Source organism: Furipterus horrens, unplaced genomic scaffold (genome assembly GCF_987537825.1).
Source record: "Furipterus horrens unplaced genomic scaffold, mFurHor1.1.pri manual_scaffold_6, whole genome shotgun sequence".
NCBI classification, from domain to species: domain Eukaryota; kingdom Metazoa; phylum Chordata; class Mammalia; order Chiroptera; family Furipteridae; genus Furipterus; species Furipterus horrens.
This window is the reverse complement of record NW_028327176.1, coordinates 12,649,101-12,666,610: the sequence shown is the minus strand read 5'-3', so window position 1 is coordinate 12,666,610 and position 17,510 is coordinate 12,649,101. Positions and strand designations below refer to the sequence as shown.

At 52.6% G+C, this 17,510-nt stretch overlaps 1 protein-coding gene across 1 annotated transcript in view; it reads right to left on the bottom strand.

Annotated features, from left to right (window-relative positions):
* The window catches only part of KLHL29 (kelch like family member 29), a 284,945-nt gene that overhangs the window by 197,289 nt on the left and 70,146 nt on the right, over window positions 1-17,510 (bottom strand). The window contains exon 2 of the mRNA XM_090280950.1: window positions 12,320-12,427. The gene's annotated coding sequence lies outside the window, so the exon portion shown is untranslated. The remainder of the gene's footprint in view (window positions 1-12,319; window positions 12,428-17,510) is intronic.

Genomic DNA, 17,510 nt, shown 5'->3' with positions numbered 1-17,510 from the left:
CTCTCCCACCCCCCCCAGAATGTACGTGGGAACGAATGTGCGAGAGGCAGGCTGGGGAAACCCCCTCCAGCTCTGGGATAAACGGGAGTAGGAGGAAGAGAACTATTTTTTCAAACCCAAACCTGGGACCTGGAGTGAATGAGAATCCTGCTGGTATCTGTCTGAAGGGCCCTCCCTTTCCTCTCCCGGCAGATGTGCCTGATGCCTTCTCTGTCCTTCGGGAATTAGTGTGGGTGTCACCTCCCACTGGAAGCTCCCCGACATCCCGGCCATGGTCCCTCCTGACACATCCCTGTGTGGTGCTGATCCATTTACACGTCCCTCTCCCCATTCCCCTCAGGGGCCACCTCCGGGTCGCACCCACTAGAGGGGCTCTGCCACCACCAGGGCCTCCCTGCTTGGAGCTTGTTGCCTGTGTTAATATAAAAGCCGTTCTCTGGAGGCTTTAGCAGGTGGAGAGCTCCAGGGCAGGTGTCTGGGAAGGCAGGAGGTAGGAAGGACTTCTGACTCACCTTGCTGTTGGAGGCAGCTGGGGACTTGCTGCTTTCCACTTCCACTCAGAAACAAAACAAGGGAAAATGGGCTTAAATTGCAGCAAGGGAGATCTAGGTCAGAGAGAAGACAAGCCTGCAGGAGCCATGGGGACGGGCACTCGGAGCTGATGGAATTTCCTTCCCTGGAGATCCCTGGGAGCGGCTTTAGTGTCAGGATTGATCCGTCCCCAGGGCTGACTGCAGGCCGGAAGGGAGACAGCAGGCCTGGCAGGTCCTTGCCTCCCTGTCGTATATCACTTAGTGGCCCTGTGGCACCCCTCACTGAGCAAATCACTGGGGGGCTGTTGGAGGGTGCACTTTCTGCCTGTTACAGCCCACGGAGAGGCCATGCTCTCTGCCTCACGACAGAGGCCAACTTCTCCATCCTGAAGCTCCCCCTCCCTAAAAGGCAGTTTTGTTTGCTCTCAATCCACCCAAAACCTGGCCGGCATGGAGAGTCACGTCCCAATGGCTTTCTCACATCCTTAGGGGCACCACGGGGCCTCAGGCTAGAGCTGGCAGAGCCCCATGAAACAAAGCCCTGAACACGAGGGGTTGTGCCTGTCACCGTCCCCGCAACTTCTGAGGGTAAGCAAGAAGTAGAGCTTCCCGCATTAGTCACCAGAAGCCACAGGCAATTCCAACGGGAGGCCAAGGTCAGGTCAGAGGCACTGCCACACCTGGAGGCCAGTCAGCGACCCACCTGTACCTGACAGATGGGACTTTCTACAGATAGTTTCACGGAGGCCGCCGCCCCTGTGCCAGTTCCTGCTCCTCTCTCCTGCTTTCCGTTTGTGGTGTCTTATGTGAATCCTTTCTGGAAATCGGTGAAGTGAAAACAAACAGAAGAAGATGTCTTCCTGCTTTTCCCTGGCTGTGCCCAGGGCGCAGCTCCTGCCCTGTGAGGCCTCGCATGCGATGCGGGATAGCAGCCAGTTCTGCCAAGATCTCTCCAAGGCCCAGGAAAGAGGCTCAGTCACGTCATAGCACCTGTGTGCTGACACGGGATTGGGGTAAAGAGGGGCCTGATGGGGTGGTGTCACTGTCCAGGACAGTGGTGATGCCGTTCTTTCCTGCCTTCCTCAGCCCCACACTGAACCACATGCTGAGGTCATCGCGCAAAGGCAGGTGATGCCCAGGCATGGAATCTTTCCCCATTTCTGGAAGCAAAGGCATTCAGGAAGAAGTTGGGGGATGCATGTATGTCAGTGCGGGAGCCTGACTGGCCAGCAGGACAGGAGCCATGCTGGAGGTTCCACTGTTTCAACCTGTTCTAGGATGCAGCATGGTGAACCCTACCCTTGGTCTCTGTCTGCCAGTCCTGACCACCCGGAGACCACAGCAGGAGAGGTCAGAAGGACCTCCTCAAGCTAGTAACCACAGTTATTAAGAAATGAGCATGCCTGGAAACCACTGTGGCTTCCTCTACCATGCGGCCTGGCCGCGGAGGTTTGTCCAGCATCCCAGACATGGAACAATTATAGGGCCCAGCATCCGGCAGCTCCATGTGTTCCTTGAGGCTCCCAACTAGGATGGCTCCGGTTGCCTGAGAAGGGTAACCAAAGCCCTTCAAGACTCCAGGCCTTGACGAGGCTGGTTGTGTGGGTGCTGATGATAGAACCCTACTTTGGAGAAACCAAGAATGGAGTTTCCCAGCAGTAACAGATACCCTGCAGGGACCATCCCTGACTGGGGACCTCTGGACAGATCTTTGAAATGGTCCTACAGGCATAGGGCGTGCTCCTGGCCTTGTTGGGGGTGGGGAGGCAGTATGGAGAAGAGAGGAGTCCCTTGGCAGAGCTAACCCAATCCTGAAGGCCAACCCATACCTCCCAAGTTCATGCCATTGGGGCCCAGCTCCTTCCCCACATTGGAGCTCCTCATGGAGCATGACCAGAATGCTGCCCGGTGTCCCCAGGAGAAGGGCACTAGGCCTGTGAGAAAAAGGGATGTTCAGATCCAGGGTCCTGAAGACACCCTCTCCTTCCCCCTCCCCTCTGCCCTTGGTTTGGCCTCCACACTCACAAGCCTGACCCCACACCAACTGGCTGGCAGCCATGTGAAGCTGGGGTCCTCAGCCTCTGTGGAGCACCACCTGGGCCCTTCCCTTGGTGAGGGAGGCTAGAGGGTGAGCCTAGGTCTCCAGGGCTCCCACTGTGGGTTGGAGGGCACAGGTCCCAGGAGACAGTGGCCAGACAAGTGACTGGGAGGTCAAAGGTCATAGTGGGAGGAAGTGGGACATACTGGTTTAGAGTGACAGCTCTTGGGGCACATGGAACTGAATCCCAGACCCAAGGCTTGCTGACCTTGGGTCAGACCTTGACCTCTCTGCACCTCAGCATACTTCTCTGCAAAGGGGGACAATAACAGTCCCCGCATCCATAGGCTCGGTCAGCGCTCAACACTCATCATTCTCGTTCCAGAGACTAAATCCTGTCTGATCCCAGGGGAGGGGTGATGCCTCTGGTCAGGGGTGGGAGGGAGGGCTTTAGCGAGGCCACGCCCCAGCCAGCTCTTAAGTGTGGGCTGAGACCACAGGCGAGGAGGAGCTGCCTGAGCTGCTGCCCGTGCCTGGCCGACCCTCGTTCTAAATGGATTATTGTTTATTGGCGGCTTATCCCATCTCTCAGGTTATGAATTATTTACCAGATAATGATTTCATAATTGCTCATGACAGATGCCCCAAGGACATGCTGACATGCCTTCTGAAGCCACAGGGCTAATTGTGGCAAAGTCCCAGAAGCCCCCGTGTGGCCACAGCCAGAGAGCCAGTCATGCCTAGGGACAGAGCTTGAGTGGCCCTTGGGCATCTGTCATGAATCATGATAGAGATTAAAACAAAAACCCCGAGATCAAAAGGGGGACGAGGGCATGCTTCCAGCAGGTCCCAAAGCCGGCCAGTGCGTCTGATGGTCATTGTCCACTGCCTAGGCTTAGGGGGTTGAAAATAGAAGTCCCCTGCTGACTGAATGGACTCAGCAAGCAAAGGCTGCAGGATGACGGACTGACATGGCGAGGGGTGGGGGGTGGCCACCCCAACACCTTCCTTGAAGGTGCCCATGGCCCTGAAGAGTATAGATTTAAGCCCATGACTTGGCTGGGGTCCTAGCTCCTAACAATGATTATAGCAAATCCTTCTGCAGACAGCTGCTCCAGGCACTGTGCTAGGTGCTGGATACGGTTAACCCATTTTATCCTGACAGTCACCATGGGAGGTAGGTGTTCGTATAATCCCTCTTTTGCAGATGCAGAGACTGAGGCACAGGGAAGTTCAGTAATGATCTGGAAGTTGCACAGTTGGTAAGCGGCCCAGATGGGATTAGGAACCAGGTAGTCTGGTTTCACCACCTGTGGTCTTGACCGCTCTACTTTGCTGCTTTTACTACTAACTGTTCCCCAAATGAATGAATAATGAGTGCCGTGAGACCCCTTTGGCTATGGGATACCCATTTCTAAGAGTGGCTTGAATGTGAACTTGAGCATATTGAGACCCTGGGTTGTCCAGCAAGGCCCAGGATGGCCTATCTTTCTCCTGGACCGTGAACTGTGCCTAGAACAGTGGAAAGGGGAGCCCTGGCTTGGGTGTGTGGTGTCCCCACGGGACAGTGGCCTTGGAAGGACAGCCAGGGCACTGTTCTCACTGCCCTACAGTGGGCGGCTGTAAGCTGGCCTGACAGGTGTGGCTGGCCCTTGAGCAAACAGGCGAGACAGGTTAAATGAGACGCTTCAGAGTAAAGTATACCTGCCAACGCTCATCCCATAAGCATTTAAGAACCTTCTCTGTGCCAAGCTTTGGGGAGGGACCCGTGCCTGAGACACAGCCCTGGAACTCAGGAGACTCCCAGCTGTCTCCCAAGGCAGGCTAGAGAATGGCCAGGTGCCAGGTAGAAGGGTTTTGTGATAGGAGGGAGCAGAAGCACAGCTAGAGGCCATGCAAGCTGACTTTTCCCGTTACCAGTTCCCGCTCAGTGCTGCGTGTGTGCTCAGCTTTGCAGAAAAGTCTCCTGCCCCCACAGAGCGCCCAGTGGTCGACCATGGACAGTGAAAGGACTGCACGTGCCCAAGAAGAACCAAATGGGTGCTGGGCAGAGCCATGGTGCCAGGAGCTCCGAGAAGAGAACATTCCCATGGGTGGGTGGCCTGGGAACACTTTGACCAGACACGGGTGGGGATGGGAGACGCTGTTCTGGGAGATTCAGGCTTTGCAGAACAGGAGCCCAGAGGTGCGAGCGCACGTGCAGCATCAGTCAGAGGCACAGGGATCTATCTGGATGGGCACAGAAGCTGTGAGTGTGTGCGCATGTGTGCACAAGTGTGTGCACACTGGGGGTTGGGGTCACAGGAGGCGAACTCGGCTAGCTGGTGCCGGGTCGGGTTTACTTCATCTTACACACAAAGTCGGTGGTGCAGCTCGGTGCGCGCCTGTGCAAGACAGCAAAGCACTTGGAGTGCATTTTAGAAAGCCTTGAACTGGTGCTAAATAAATAATCACACTGTTTATTCTGGGATGGAGAGGAAGGATGCCTCCTCTCCGTGCAACGGGAGGGTGAGGCCCGCTGGCTGATCGGCAGGGATGGCCCCATGCACATCTGAGCACTGATCTGAGAGGGGACCCTGGATAGACCCTCTCTGTGTCCCAACTTTCATTTTGCATTTTCAGCACCCGGCTGTGCACCTGGAGAAGGGGGGCCAGGTTAATTGTTACTCTGTGCTGTTACTAGGTTACTTTGTAAAAGCAGAAATATGCTTTTAATGACTTTTTTTTGTTGTTGCTACCTTACAGAACCAGATGCTTTTATCTAAACGAGTTGCTACAATTCAAAAGGAGAGCCCAGGAGGGTTGCTAAGCTGCGAGTGTCTCCCACAGGCCAGCTCCAGCTCTGGGAACCAGGCTCCGGGTCTCTCCCATTCTTCCAGCATCCCACTCACTCACAAGGGAGAGTAAACTATGTACTGGCGGCGGTAATTAACACGCCTCCAAGTGGCCTGGATGCGAGGACTCAGTGCAAAGACTCAGCCTGCCTGGATAATTCTGTTCCCTGTTCTACCTGGTACAGGTCGGTGGCAGCCCAGGCCTGGCTGACCCGTGGTCTTTAGGCCTTTTGAGTCATGGCAGGTGGGAAGGAGGACCACCCAGTTGTGACTCTTTCACTTTTCTTCCTGGGTGGGGCTGGGATGACATTGAGGGCCAGAGGATGGTCACTTGGTGCTGCGTTTGACACATAGTAGGTGTACAGTAATGTTTGTGGAAGACAGGCCCATGTTTGGCACTTGCTCAGGACTCTAATAATCCTTCTGGGCTCCCCTATAAACCAAGTACAGAGAATTACGTGAAGACACTTAGCAAGCTAAAAGCACTAGGGCACTGGAGGAGGTAAAACACATCCTGTGACCTTGGCCTTGGACATTCTAACAAATCAGGGGTGGGGCAGTGACTGCCTAGATCATGAGGCTGCCAGAGGCTCTGAGCTACTGTCTTTTTACATGTCCAGGGCTTTGCACAAGCTGTTCCCATTGCCCAGAACGTTCCTTGCACAAACAGGTCTACACCTAGACTTTAATTTCCAGCTTCAGGTCCTCTCTTTACGGAAGCCTGTGCCTTTGAGCAAACTAAGAGGCTGAGGATTCTCATCCCCTCAAACGTGAGCTCTGGGTCAGCGATTTTTGTCTCATGGGGTCACTGCTTGGTCTCCAGTGCCTAGAATGATGCCGGGCATAGAACAGCTGCTTAAGAAATATTTGTTGAGCAAAGGAGTCATTCCCCATAGCACCTTGCATGAATCTTATTGTTGTATTTATTACATCTAATAAGAATGCATTTACTTGCTGGTCTCCCCACTGGTCTGCTGGCTCCTTGGGGACAGGGCTTTTTGCCTGACCTTGCTGGACCCTGAAACTAGAACAATATGCATTGTGGCTGAAGAAATGAAGGAATGAATGGTGGTAGGTATTCCTCCCACATACAGCCCAATTATTCCTGGCACTATCTGTCATTTTACGAGAGAGAGAGAGAGAGAGAATTTAAGCTTAAAAGTTCTTTTGAGTGACCTGTGACTATATGAGAGCATTAAAAAGGGACAGATACCCACAAACTTAAGCACTTCTTCACACGGTCACCGGACAGATGTGTGTGTGCTGCTTTCCCTGAGCAGGACTCTGGCAGGGCCACTACTAGCCTCTTCGGCATTTTTGTGCCAATCAGAAAGTGGTCTCCTTCCCTCCGAGCACTGATAGTGCACAGTAAGGCCTGCAGGGTGCAGGCTGGGTGTCACCCCAAGGCCCCACGGGCTGGGTGCCCTCCTGCAGACACGGACTCACCACTGTTCCCGCAGCCCTGGCTTCTGGGGTAGGTGCCATGAAAAGGAAGAGACAGGTCACTTGGAAAATCAAATTTGGCCACAAAAATAAACTCTGAGGTTTGTGGATGAGCTATTTCCAGCCCAGGTGCCAAATGAGGTTTTGCAGCTACAGCGAGAGTCTGTGTGAGCCCCATCCCAGCCCCAGTAGTGAAGGGGAACTGCCCCGAACCCCTTTACTTCTAGAAATGGGGACAGAGTCCACCCCTGGGCATTGCCTGCCTTTGCGCAATGACCTCAGCATGCGGTTTGGTGGGGGTCTGAGGAAGGCAGACAAGGGTGGCATCGCCACTGTCCTGGGCAGAGTGACACCATCCCCACCAGGCCCCTCTTTACCCCAGTCCCATGTCAGCACACACGTGCTGTGACGTGACCAAGCCTCTTTCCTGGGCCTTGGAGAAACGAAGAAAGATTCCACCCCTGGGCTTCTCCAGCCAGGAAAAAGCAGGAAGATCCTCTTCTGTGTGTTTTCACCTCACTGATTTCCAGAAAGGAAAGCTTGTGACTTAAAAGGATTCACGTAAGACACTGCAAATGAAAAGCAGGGGAGAGGAGCCGGAACTGGCGCAGGGGCGGCGGCCTCCATGAAACCCTCTGTAGAAAGCCCCATCTGTCAGCCACAGGTGGGTCACAGGCTGGGCTCCAGGCGTGGCAGTGCCTTTGACCTTGGCCTCCCGTTGGAATTGCCTGGGGAGCTAGAGAAAAATACAAGTGTCTGGGTCCTGTCTCGAGACTGATCTGCTGTGAAGCCCGGATATCAGGATTTTTTAAATATCCCTAGGTGGTTTTAATACGCAGCTGAGGTTGAGAGCCGCTGCTTAGACGCGGAAGAGGCAAGCAAGAATCTGATCCGTCACAACATGATTCGACACGACACTATGACAATGGCTCCCGAGAAGAATGCATCTGGGTTTAAATCAGAGGTACTTCTCCCAAGGGTCCCAGCGAAGGGGTCCCAGCTGTGACAAACATGAACGGGCACAGAATCCTGAACGCAGGCACATCAACATGATCTCCAGGAAAGCAAGACCGTCCAGCAGCTCTAGGGGTCCATGTTCAAGCATTCTGAGGAGGGGCAGGAGATGAGCAGGGTTGGCAGTGTGATGGAGCCCAGGTACCCAGCTTTGGGATGGCTTGATCCAGAGGGGAGATTTTAAACTATCTTGAAAGAGTAAGTAGCTACACGTTACCCAGAATTTTGTATCACAAAATCTCCTTCACTTCCATTCCAATGCCTCGTGGCTTAGAACCCAGGAATGTGCTGACACCTCTGAGCTGAGAGGGGTGGAGGAGGTTTTGAAATGCATTGATGCCCACCCTCACAAGAGCAACTAAACCAGAAGGCCTGGGGGAAGGACCCTGGCCCCTGTATTTTTAGAGCTCCTCAGCTGAGTCTAGAAGGTTGAGCACTGCTGGCACAAGGAGCAGCGTCTTCCCTCTGAAACGGCCAATCTTCTCCTGGGAGGGAGCTCAGACTTCTAAATCACAAGTGGAGGAGACTGAGGCCCAAAGGGATGTGTGAGGCTTGCCCAGAGTTAGCGTGGATTTAGGATGAGAGCCCAGTGGCCTGCCTCCCAGTCAAAGGTCCCATCCGCTGAACTGCCTGAGATGTCACTCTGTCCTGTGATCCCTGAATTGAATATCGTCTGATTTCCTGACGTGGGGATAAAAGAATGGCCCCTGTCCTCAGGCTCATGGCCCAGGAAGAAAGATGAGGACTCTACAGAAAAGGAGATAGAGATTCACAGCGAAGGGAGGGTGGGGGTGAAGGCGGGAGGGAGCAATGGGGTGGCCTTGTTTTGGCTAGGGTGGGAACTGATCCTCAGGGCTCAGCTGAAGAAGTGGTTGGGACCTCAGGATGGTGGTGCCATCTGAGAGCCAAGCCCCGGGGACAGCTGAGAAGGGAGCGCTGAGAGACAGTGGAGGAAGCCTTGTGGCAAAACCACCTACATCTACAGGTGGAAGGCAGAAGCGAGGCTGGCGTGGCCAGAAGGATGGAGTGACGCAGCCCACCTGGGCCGAGGGGGAGAGGGGCTCAGCATTGCCATGAAGCCGACCAGGTTGTCCATTTGCTGATCCTGAGGTGGACGGGGCAGGTTGGAGGTCTGAGGACAGTGGGAAAGCGGGGAGCAGCTGCAGGGACTGGGCAGAGGGTGGATCAGCGAGCGACACACAAATGATACCTGGGTAGGGCTGGGGGCTTGGCTAAGGCTCCGCTGAAGGCGCTGTGCCTGAGCTGGCTGCCATGGTGTCACGGTCCCCCAGGGGTCTCAGGGCCCAGGTGAGCCATGGAGGTACGGGCTGCTGAGATTCCCAGGGCAGATCTGGGAGAGGCGACAAGAACAAAGGACAAGCGTATGACAGCGTGTATGTGCTGGCAGTAGCTGCATGAAAATGTCTGCCCACAGGTCCGTCCTTGGGGTGAAGCCACGGAGGCCAAAGGGGTGGATGCAAAAGAGAAGGAGGGAGGAGAGACCAGGAGCAATGAAGCAACACTGTCAGAAGCGAGGGAGTGAGGAAGGAAAGGACAAGGGGTGTGGTCACTGAGGGCACCTCAGACAGCAAGTCCCAGGCATAGCACGTGGTCTTCTCTCGCGGAACAATCCCAGGTCTCATTAGCTCTGGAGACACTTGCAATGTGCTCCCAGGATGCAGACCTTGCTGGGGGACCAAGGGCCTGGTGGAGGGGGGGCAGTGCTGAGACAGTCACCAGGATGGAGTCTGGGGAGGACAACGGGGTGCTCCTTGGCATCGGCATGCGTGGGGCTCGGCGTGTGCCCTCCATGACCTCCAAAGCTGAGGTTAATGCCATTCTTGGCTCAGACTCTGGTTCTGCACAAACCAGATCCTCAGCGGTACCGCCACCCTCTCTCAGCCCTACTGTAGCCAGGGTCCCACAGGACATGCGGGTGTAAGCTGTCACTCCTGTTAGTTGGCTCTGGCACCACACCCTCGGGCACAGTGGTGATTTTCATCAAACCACTGCCACGTGGAGAGCAGCCCTCTCTGTTTGCATCTTGGAGCAAAGAAACACAGAGCCCTGTGATCTGGCCCAGTTTCTGCAGGAAAGTGATAGCTCCTTCCCCTGGGTACCTGGGATCACGTGGCTCATGGAACCTACCTATCTTCTTGGAAATCAATGGGAGTCCTGCACGAGAGGAAAAAGCGCAACCCAGCACCAGGCCCTGTGCCGTGGTACTCCCAGGAATGGTGGTGGCTGGGTGTGCGGTGATGTACTCACTGAAAGCCCTGGCACATGCTAGGCGGGAGCGGCACAGGGGAGAACGCACAGGTGACTCAGATGGGATTCCAGCCTCCGGGTACTGGCCAGGTGGTAGGAAAGACCCACAGGAGTTCAAGTGGGGACACCAGTTTGGTGGCTGCAGAGATTTGAAGCCATATAAGGTGTATCCTATCAGGCATGCCCTGTCCCTCCCCATCCTAAAATACATGCCTCTCGAAGGCTGGGGTGAACAAGAGCCATGTGCCACCTGCGTCAGCGACGAAGGAGAGAAGGCCCCAAATGAGAACGGTCAAACCCATCGCTCCTGTTCTCTCTGTCCCCTTCTTCCCTGCCACACTCAGTGCCTGCAATTCAAAGGCATATCCTGGGAAAGCCAACTTCTGTGAAAACCATCTCCTGAACATTTTCCTAGACACCAGCTCCGCCTCTGTCCCCTCTAGGAGCTGGGAACACCACGGCTGCCCAGTTTTCCAACTCTCCTCCAACCCGACAGTCACAGAAGCAACCAGGACAGCTGTCCAGCCGGTCAGTAGTGCCGTTAGGCATCTGCCAACAGCCCACGGCTCTCAAGGCCAGAAGCCCACCTGCCCTCGCTGGCTGCCCCCACTGGGCTGCTGGGCAGCAGCAGGCTAGACGGTACAGGGGAGGTTTCTTCCATTTCAGCAGCTGATCCAGGCCCAGCTGGAAGCTTCCTCCTGCCTCCTGCTGACAAACCATAGCTACCTAGACCCAGGATCCCACAGCTGCATGTTTCTGTCTCGGTGCAAGGACTCTGGGAGTGCAGGGTCCGCCCCGGCCCCACTGCCTCTGAGTCCAAGAAAGCTCTCCGGCCAGCAGAGTCTGGGCCTGGCAGGAGCCTTGTTGGTCTGCTGCTCTGGCCCCTGATGCAGAAGGAAGCTGGAGAAAAGGCCACCATCTGGCCCAGGGTGGAGGTCACAAGGCTCCTGGTCAGAGGGCTCCAGACTGTGAGGTGCTGAGAACGCGGCCGTCCCAGGGCCACTGCGCCCTGTGCTTGCCCAGCCCCAGGCCCTCTGTGTTATTCAGAGGTGGCTTTGGCCCATGGATTTCTAACGGTTCAAGTGCCACCAAGCCATGCTGGCTTGGCCCAGCTCAGGCTCAACAGTCTGAGTCCCAGTGCCCAGACCCCCACCCTCCAACTTTCATTCCAGGCCCAGCCCCCTGACCCTCGGGCAAAGGTAAAGGGGTGAGTGCTGGCAACTGCAGCTCCAGGCTCCCCACTTCCGGTGGCTCATTCCTGGCCTGCTGGGTGTGTGTAAAGGCAGCCTTGCAGCCTCTTCTCCAGCAGACCTCTGCCCTTACAAGGGAGGCCGCCTTCCCCCAGGCTCTCCTGGCTGCCTGGTCTTCATAATTCAGGTGTGAGAATCCCAGATCAAAATTTTAGGCCAGGCTTCTATCAATTTAATCCAAGAAAATAATCAAATGACTCTGCAAAGATATATATCCAAAAATGTTTGTTGTGGCATTATATATGACTGAAATATTAAAAACAAACCAAATGGCCATCATTAGGGCACTAGTTAAATAAATCATGTAGATTTTATATATATACATATATATTTACTGACATAAAAGGTATCTGTGACATATTACACATCAAAATACATGTCATCAAGCAGCACATATAATGTGATCCCACGTGTGTGTGTGTGCATGTATGTGCATAGGAAAAGAGCTCAGAAAGAGACACTAAAATACTTATTTCTCAGGATTGTAATAATTCATATAATTTTAGCTACCATCTTTAAATTTTTAAAAATCATGAACAAGTATTTTAATGATATTTAATAGTGCTATTTTAATCATAAGGAAAGTTAAATTATAAAAAATAAATTACGGTTTTGAGGACCTTACACGTCACCTAGCTACCACTGGCCACTCCCAGGCCCAACCTCCTGGGGACCCCAAGACCTAGGAGATTGAAGATGAACTATATCAATGCTAGGAGGTTGATTCCAGGAGGACCGGGGCCCCGTCGGCTTAGCTAGGCTTGGAGCACCCGTTAATGTTACATCTATGCTAAAAATGTCACCCACCAGCAGGGCGAGGGAACCAGCTACCTTTGCCTCACTTCCTCCATAAAATCACTTTCAGAGAACAGAGCTGGCTGTGCCCACGTCTGATGCCTTCCTTGCTTCTCAGTTCAGGTGAGCTGAGCAGAGACCTACCTTGCGCTGTACGTCCCTGGCAAGCTCGGGATTCGTCCCCAGGATGCAAAACCCTCGATGGTCACCAACTCTTAGTGCAGCGTGGGCATCACCAGGTGGCCAGACAGTCTGGAAACAAAAGGGGAAACAGTGGGGAAAAGGTATCCTCTTTTGCAAAAAGTTCTCTTTGGAACTCCAGTACCTTGGACGGTAGCTACCCTAAGTGGAAGCGTGTTCCCAGTCTTGGGTTTCTGAGTCTGGATGATCTCACACGGGGTGGGCCCAAGATAAGGGAAGCCAAGTGGGCAGCCCAGAACTCCCAGGGGCAGACACTGCGGCCCCTCCCACTGTGCCCTGACATGCACAGCCCTCATCCCCAAGGCAGAGCCATTCACGTTGTATAAGGGACAGAACAATGGCATTGCCTTCCATCTAATCCAAACCAAGAAGCTCCAGAGATGGGAAATAATGAGGAACTGAAGTCTTTCATCTAAGGCTGAAAAGGGAAGAGGACGCAAACTCTACTAGACAAGGGGCGAGAAGACCTTGAAAAGGCAAAAGATGGGCTCGCTGGGGAGAATGTTTTTTAAAAAGATATGGGTTTAATACCTGGAAGAAAGGGGCGATTATGGGGAGGCAGGGCTATTGCTCGTTCCCCTTTCCCACACAGTCTACGTGAAAGACATCCTCCTGACAGGAAACGGCATCCTGCCCCGCGAACACCCACGGCTGTCATTACCTGGGAATCAATGTATTTTTCTAAACTGACTATATCATTATCAATTGATTTTCCTTTTCCTCTTAGCACCCCAGAGTCCTGGGTAGCAGGGGGAAGCTTTAATGTGATACGAAGGATCTGGACAGGTAAATAAGTTATTGTAAACTCATTCCCGCTTACGATGGGCTCCCCTCCAGCGACGCGGTGGGTCGTGCCCAGAGCCTCTCCACCTAAGCTTTCTCCGCTGCCACTGACAGAGACGCATGCCAGCCATATCAAATAGCCATTTTAAAAGCTGAAGGTGCCAAAAATATTATTTTTCCCAAGGCTAGAGTGTTCCCTTTATGGTGAAGAAATAACGTCTGTGAGGAAGCAAAGTAAGCCAAGGTCACCATTTAGCTTTGACGCGGAGCCAAAGTCGTGAGTACATTTCCTCTACCAAGCGCGTGGGAAACATGGAGAAATCTATGCTTTTGGTTGCAAAGTATTGACAGTGCTGATGATAATAAGAATAAGATGATCGATGTATTTCTGGGAAAGATCTTTGGCAGATATGTGTTGGCGAAGACAGAGGTCTGGGAGACAGTGGTCAGACCCTTTTCAGATCCTTGAGAAGCTCATCCATTCATTCCACTGGTAATTACAGAGTGCCTGCTATGTGTGAGGCTGTAGTCTAGGCCCCGGGAATACACGAGAGAACAAAACAGAAAGATAAAAAATCCCTGCCTCATGGAGCTCATCTTCCTGAGGTGGTTAGAAACATACAATAAACACCCAACTTTAGAAGTTAGTACAAACTGTGTATCGTATTAGAAGGTGGTCAGTGCTACTGATAAGAGAAGAAATGGAACAGAGCATGAGTCTTGGGGGATTGTGGTGCAGAGGAAGGTGGGGAAGGTCAGGGTAACCTCATGGGAATGTGACATTTGTGCACAGGGAGTGGGGCGCGCAGGTACCTGGGGGAGAGCATTCAGGGCACAGGGAGGAGTCAGTGCAAACATCCTGGTAGGAGCGCAGATGCGGCTGGACAAGGGAGGTTCTAGCAGGAGACCAGGCTAGAGAGGTGTGTCTAGATCATGCAGGGCCTTATAGGCCACTATGAAGGCTAGTAGCTAATTAAGAGCCCCAAGACCCTGGCCACCAAGATTTAGAGGGAGCTTGAGACAGACCTCTCTGAGGCCAATGTCAGGGTCATGTGCTTCCTTTCTCTTTAACTCAAGTGGCTCAACTTTCCAGGCTGTGCGGGATGAACGTGGCACAGGCCAGACAGGAGCTTGGAGGGAGGCAAGCCACCAGGCTGTCTCACTTGTTCTGATGACAAAGGCCTCCTTCCTCCTTTGCGGTCTCCAGAGGCCACTTCTAGAGGAGATAACAAAAATGAGATTTTGAATAAAAATAAACCTCATGCAAAGCCAAGTTTATTGGGACTTTTCCCTAATGTGCTTCTGAAAAGATCCTAATAAGAGCTGACACATTAGATATTACAGGCTCTGCTGGGTAGCGTCTGTCTTCCCCTCCAGGTGTGCTCCCCTCCCATTCTGGGCCTCAGGAGGCTCACCTGATCTGTGTGGAGGGCACCACTCATGCTCTGGATAGGCTCTGGATTCAGCAGGCACCAGCAGGACATTGGGAATGGGGTCTGGTGCTTTCCTCCTGGCCTCCCTTCCTCCCTATAGTGCCTTCCTGGGCTGGCCTTGTCCGTCAACTGAAGGTCATGGCTCTCTCTGGCTGGTGTGGGAGGGCTCCACATAGCTCCTTCTCTGGATTCCCGTATCAGCTCTTGCCTCTTTAGGTTTAGAGCCCATAATGCCCCACACCCATGTGAGCCCTGGGGTATCACACTGTGCCTACATTTGTGAATAGTCCTTTCATTGAACTCTCTTCAAATCACACTTCAGAATGGGACTTTTTCTGTCCAGACCTTAATGGACACACTCTCAGAGATGGTTAAAAAGCAGGACTTTGGAAACAAGAGAGATCTGATTTAGAATTCCTATGCTGTGCCTTACTTTTGTGACATGACAAAGTCATTTAATTCCTAGGAACCTGTTTTTCCCATTCTTCAAACTAGAGAAACTGGTACATAACCCCCCCCCCTCCCCCCCGCCTTGCTCAGCATCAGTGTCTCAGCACTGCTACCACCACGCCCAGTCCCAGGGCGAGGAGCACCCCCTCATGACATCTTTGCCCACCCCAGCCAGACGCTCCTCCCTTGAGGGGTTTCTGAGTATTCTCAGCTCACAGTGGCATTAGTTTATGTCTCAGCGATTTTATTTATTTTCTCTTCCTGCACTTCTCCCTTCTACCCAACGTCTACTCCTTGCTGTCAACCCCTGGGTATCCTGAGAACAGACATTATCTTACCTTTTGAATCTCTGCTCCACAGCGCCCCCTCCCATGGTGGTGCATAATAGACCCTGAATTCATTATACTTTTCTTCTTAGGCGGCCTGGAAGCTACATCCATGTACCTAAACCCATTCGACCCTAATGAAAATGAGATGCATGGTATTTCTAGTGACTTCAAATTAAACGATTAGACACAGGTGTTAACCCTGTAAAAGCTTAAGTTTTCAAAGATCATGGCCTGGGAAAATGAGTCTCAGGAATAAACCCAGGAGATCACAGAGAGACACGTAAGGTTTCCACCTTCCAGGTGAGGGGAAGGCAGGACCTCGGGACTTGACTTTTGACATCTATGGTCAAACGGACTCTCTCTCCTCTCAAGTAACCGGAGAGATGCTAATTGAGTTTGATAGGGCATAAAGGCCAATGTGAAAGCAAACCCTCCAATGAGCCATTTGGGCTAAATAACTGCCTCAGTGCTAGGAGTTCTTAAAGGTTAAACTCAAAGAAATTTTTGAGACCTATTGTAAGTCTAAGTCTATAAATAAAGATGGTGCCTGACATGAACCAAATTGATAGCCAAGAGAATTATAAACAAGGGCCCTAGGATTTTTTTTTTTTACTTCTTTATAAAAGGGACCAATTTTGGGGAGAGAAATAGCCTTAAGATAGGAGAATCCAATTAGGGATTCTCCTGTTTGATACAGGATCACACAGCAGCCCTGCCTGGGTCTTGCCCACGCTGCCCAATTATGGTTCCAGCACTGAGTTGCTCACCGCCTCTCAACCAGCTGGGAAATGAAGATTCTTTCTTCCTTGGAAGAAAAAAAGCAAATAACCTGGAGGCTGAAAACCACAGTGAGGCAACCAGCTCCTAGCCTGACCTCCTGTCAGCCCGGCGCAGGCCCCGGCAGCCCTCCTGACACAGGGCATGAGCCTCTGCTCTGAACGTACCCTGCAAGGGCTGCTCTCATTCACATTCTTTTAAGAAGAGAAACAGGCCATCCATTAATAATATCAACCATGAGTTCACCAAAGCCTGCGGGCACCTTGTCAACCCCAGAATAAACTCTCCAGAAGGTTTATCCATCAGGTTCATGACCGTTCATGGGCCAAGGGGTCTGGAAAGAAGTACTTTTAAAAGGGGAGAAGGAAGACGCAAAGGCGGAGGAGCTTATGAGAACCTACCCAGCGCAATGCAGAAATTTCTTCTTTCCATTAAGGAGCCAGAATTGGCCACCGACGAGGTCTATTACTTATTCTCAGTGTTTGGAATGCAGTGCCTGGCAAGCTTTTGTGTGGGCGCGTGCTTCGCAAAAAAAAAAAAAGCAGCATCTTCAGAGGCCATGACTCCTGACTGAGATGTAACAGCGTTTTCATCACGCTCCGTATTTACTAAGCCTAACTTCTTCACATCTTTTCATTGATCTCTTCTACCAAGTTGACGAGGTGATTACCGTTATTATTTCCATTTTACAAATGAGGAAACTGAGGCTTGTGGAAAATAAGAACTGTCCCAATTTACATGACAAATGATGAGGGAGGGAGGCAGAACTGGAAATCTAGATTCGTGCGTGCCGTCCCACGCTGTGTTCCACGTTACCAGCCCCGCTTGTGCCTGGGGCCCCCAGGGATGAGGAGACTAGAGTTGTCTTACGTTCACCCTGGAGTCACCATGTCCAGATGGAACCGAAGTACAGGTGTCAGCAGAGATCCTCACTCTGATCAGTTCTGGCCTAAGCCAACCATACGACCGATTGGCTGCTGCCCCCAACCTCCCCTGCCTTCTTCTCGAAGCCCTCAAGTGCCCTGATGGTGGTCACGTTCCCAGGTGACCCCCTCACCTACGCTGACCTTCCCACAACAGAGAGGCCACAGACTGCCCCCCGCACGCAGCCACACAACCTGGCAGCAGCAGGAAGGCAGCTCCCAGCCTCTCCATCCCTATCAGCTCAGTGCCTGCTCAACCTTCTTCATTATCAGCCACCCCCAAGGGGAACTTTCAATTTAATTTAATTTTTTCCTAATGAAAGAAATTCAATACTAAGGAGTGAGATTTTGTCCGGTAGGGTGGCGCGTTGGAGGGTCCCGAACTGTTCTGTAACATCTGAGGGTTTCTGTGCCCTTCCCCACTCCAGCAATCAATTTA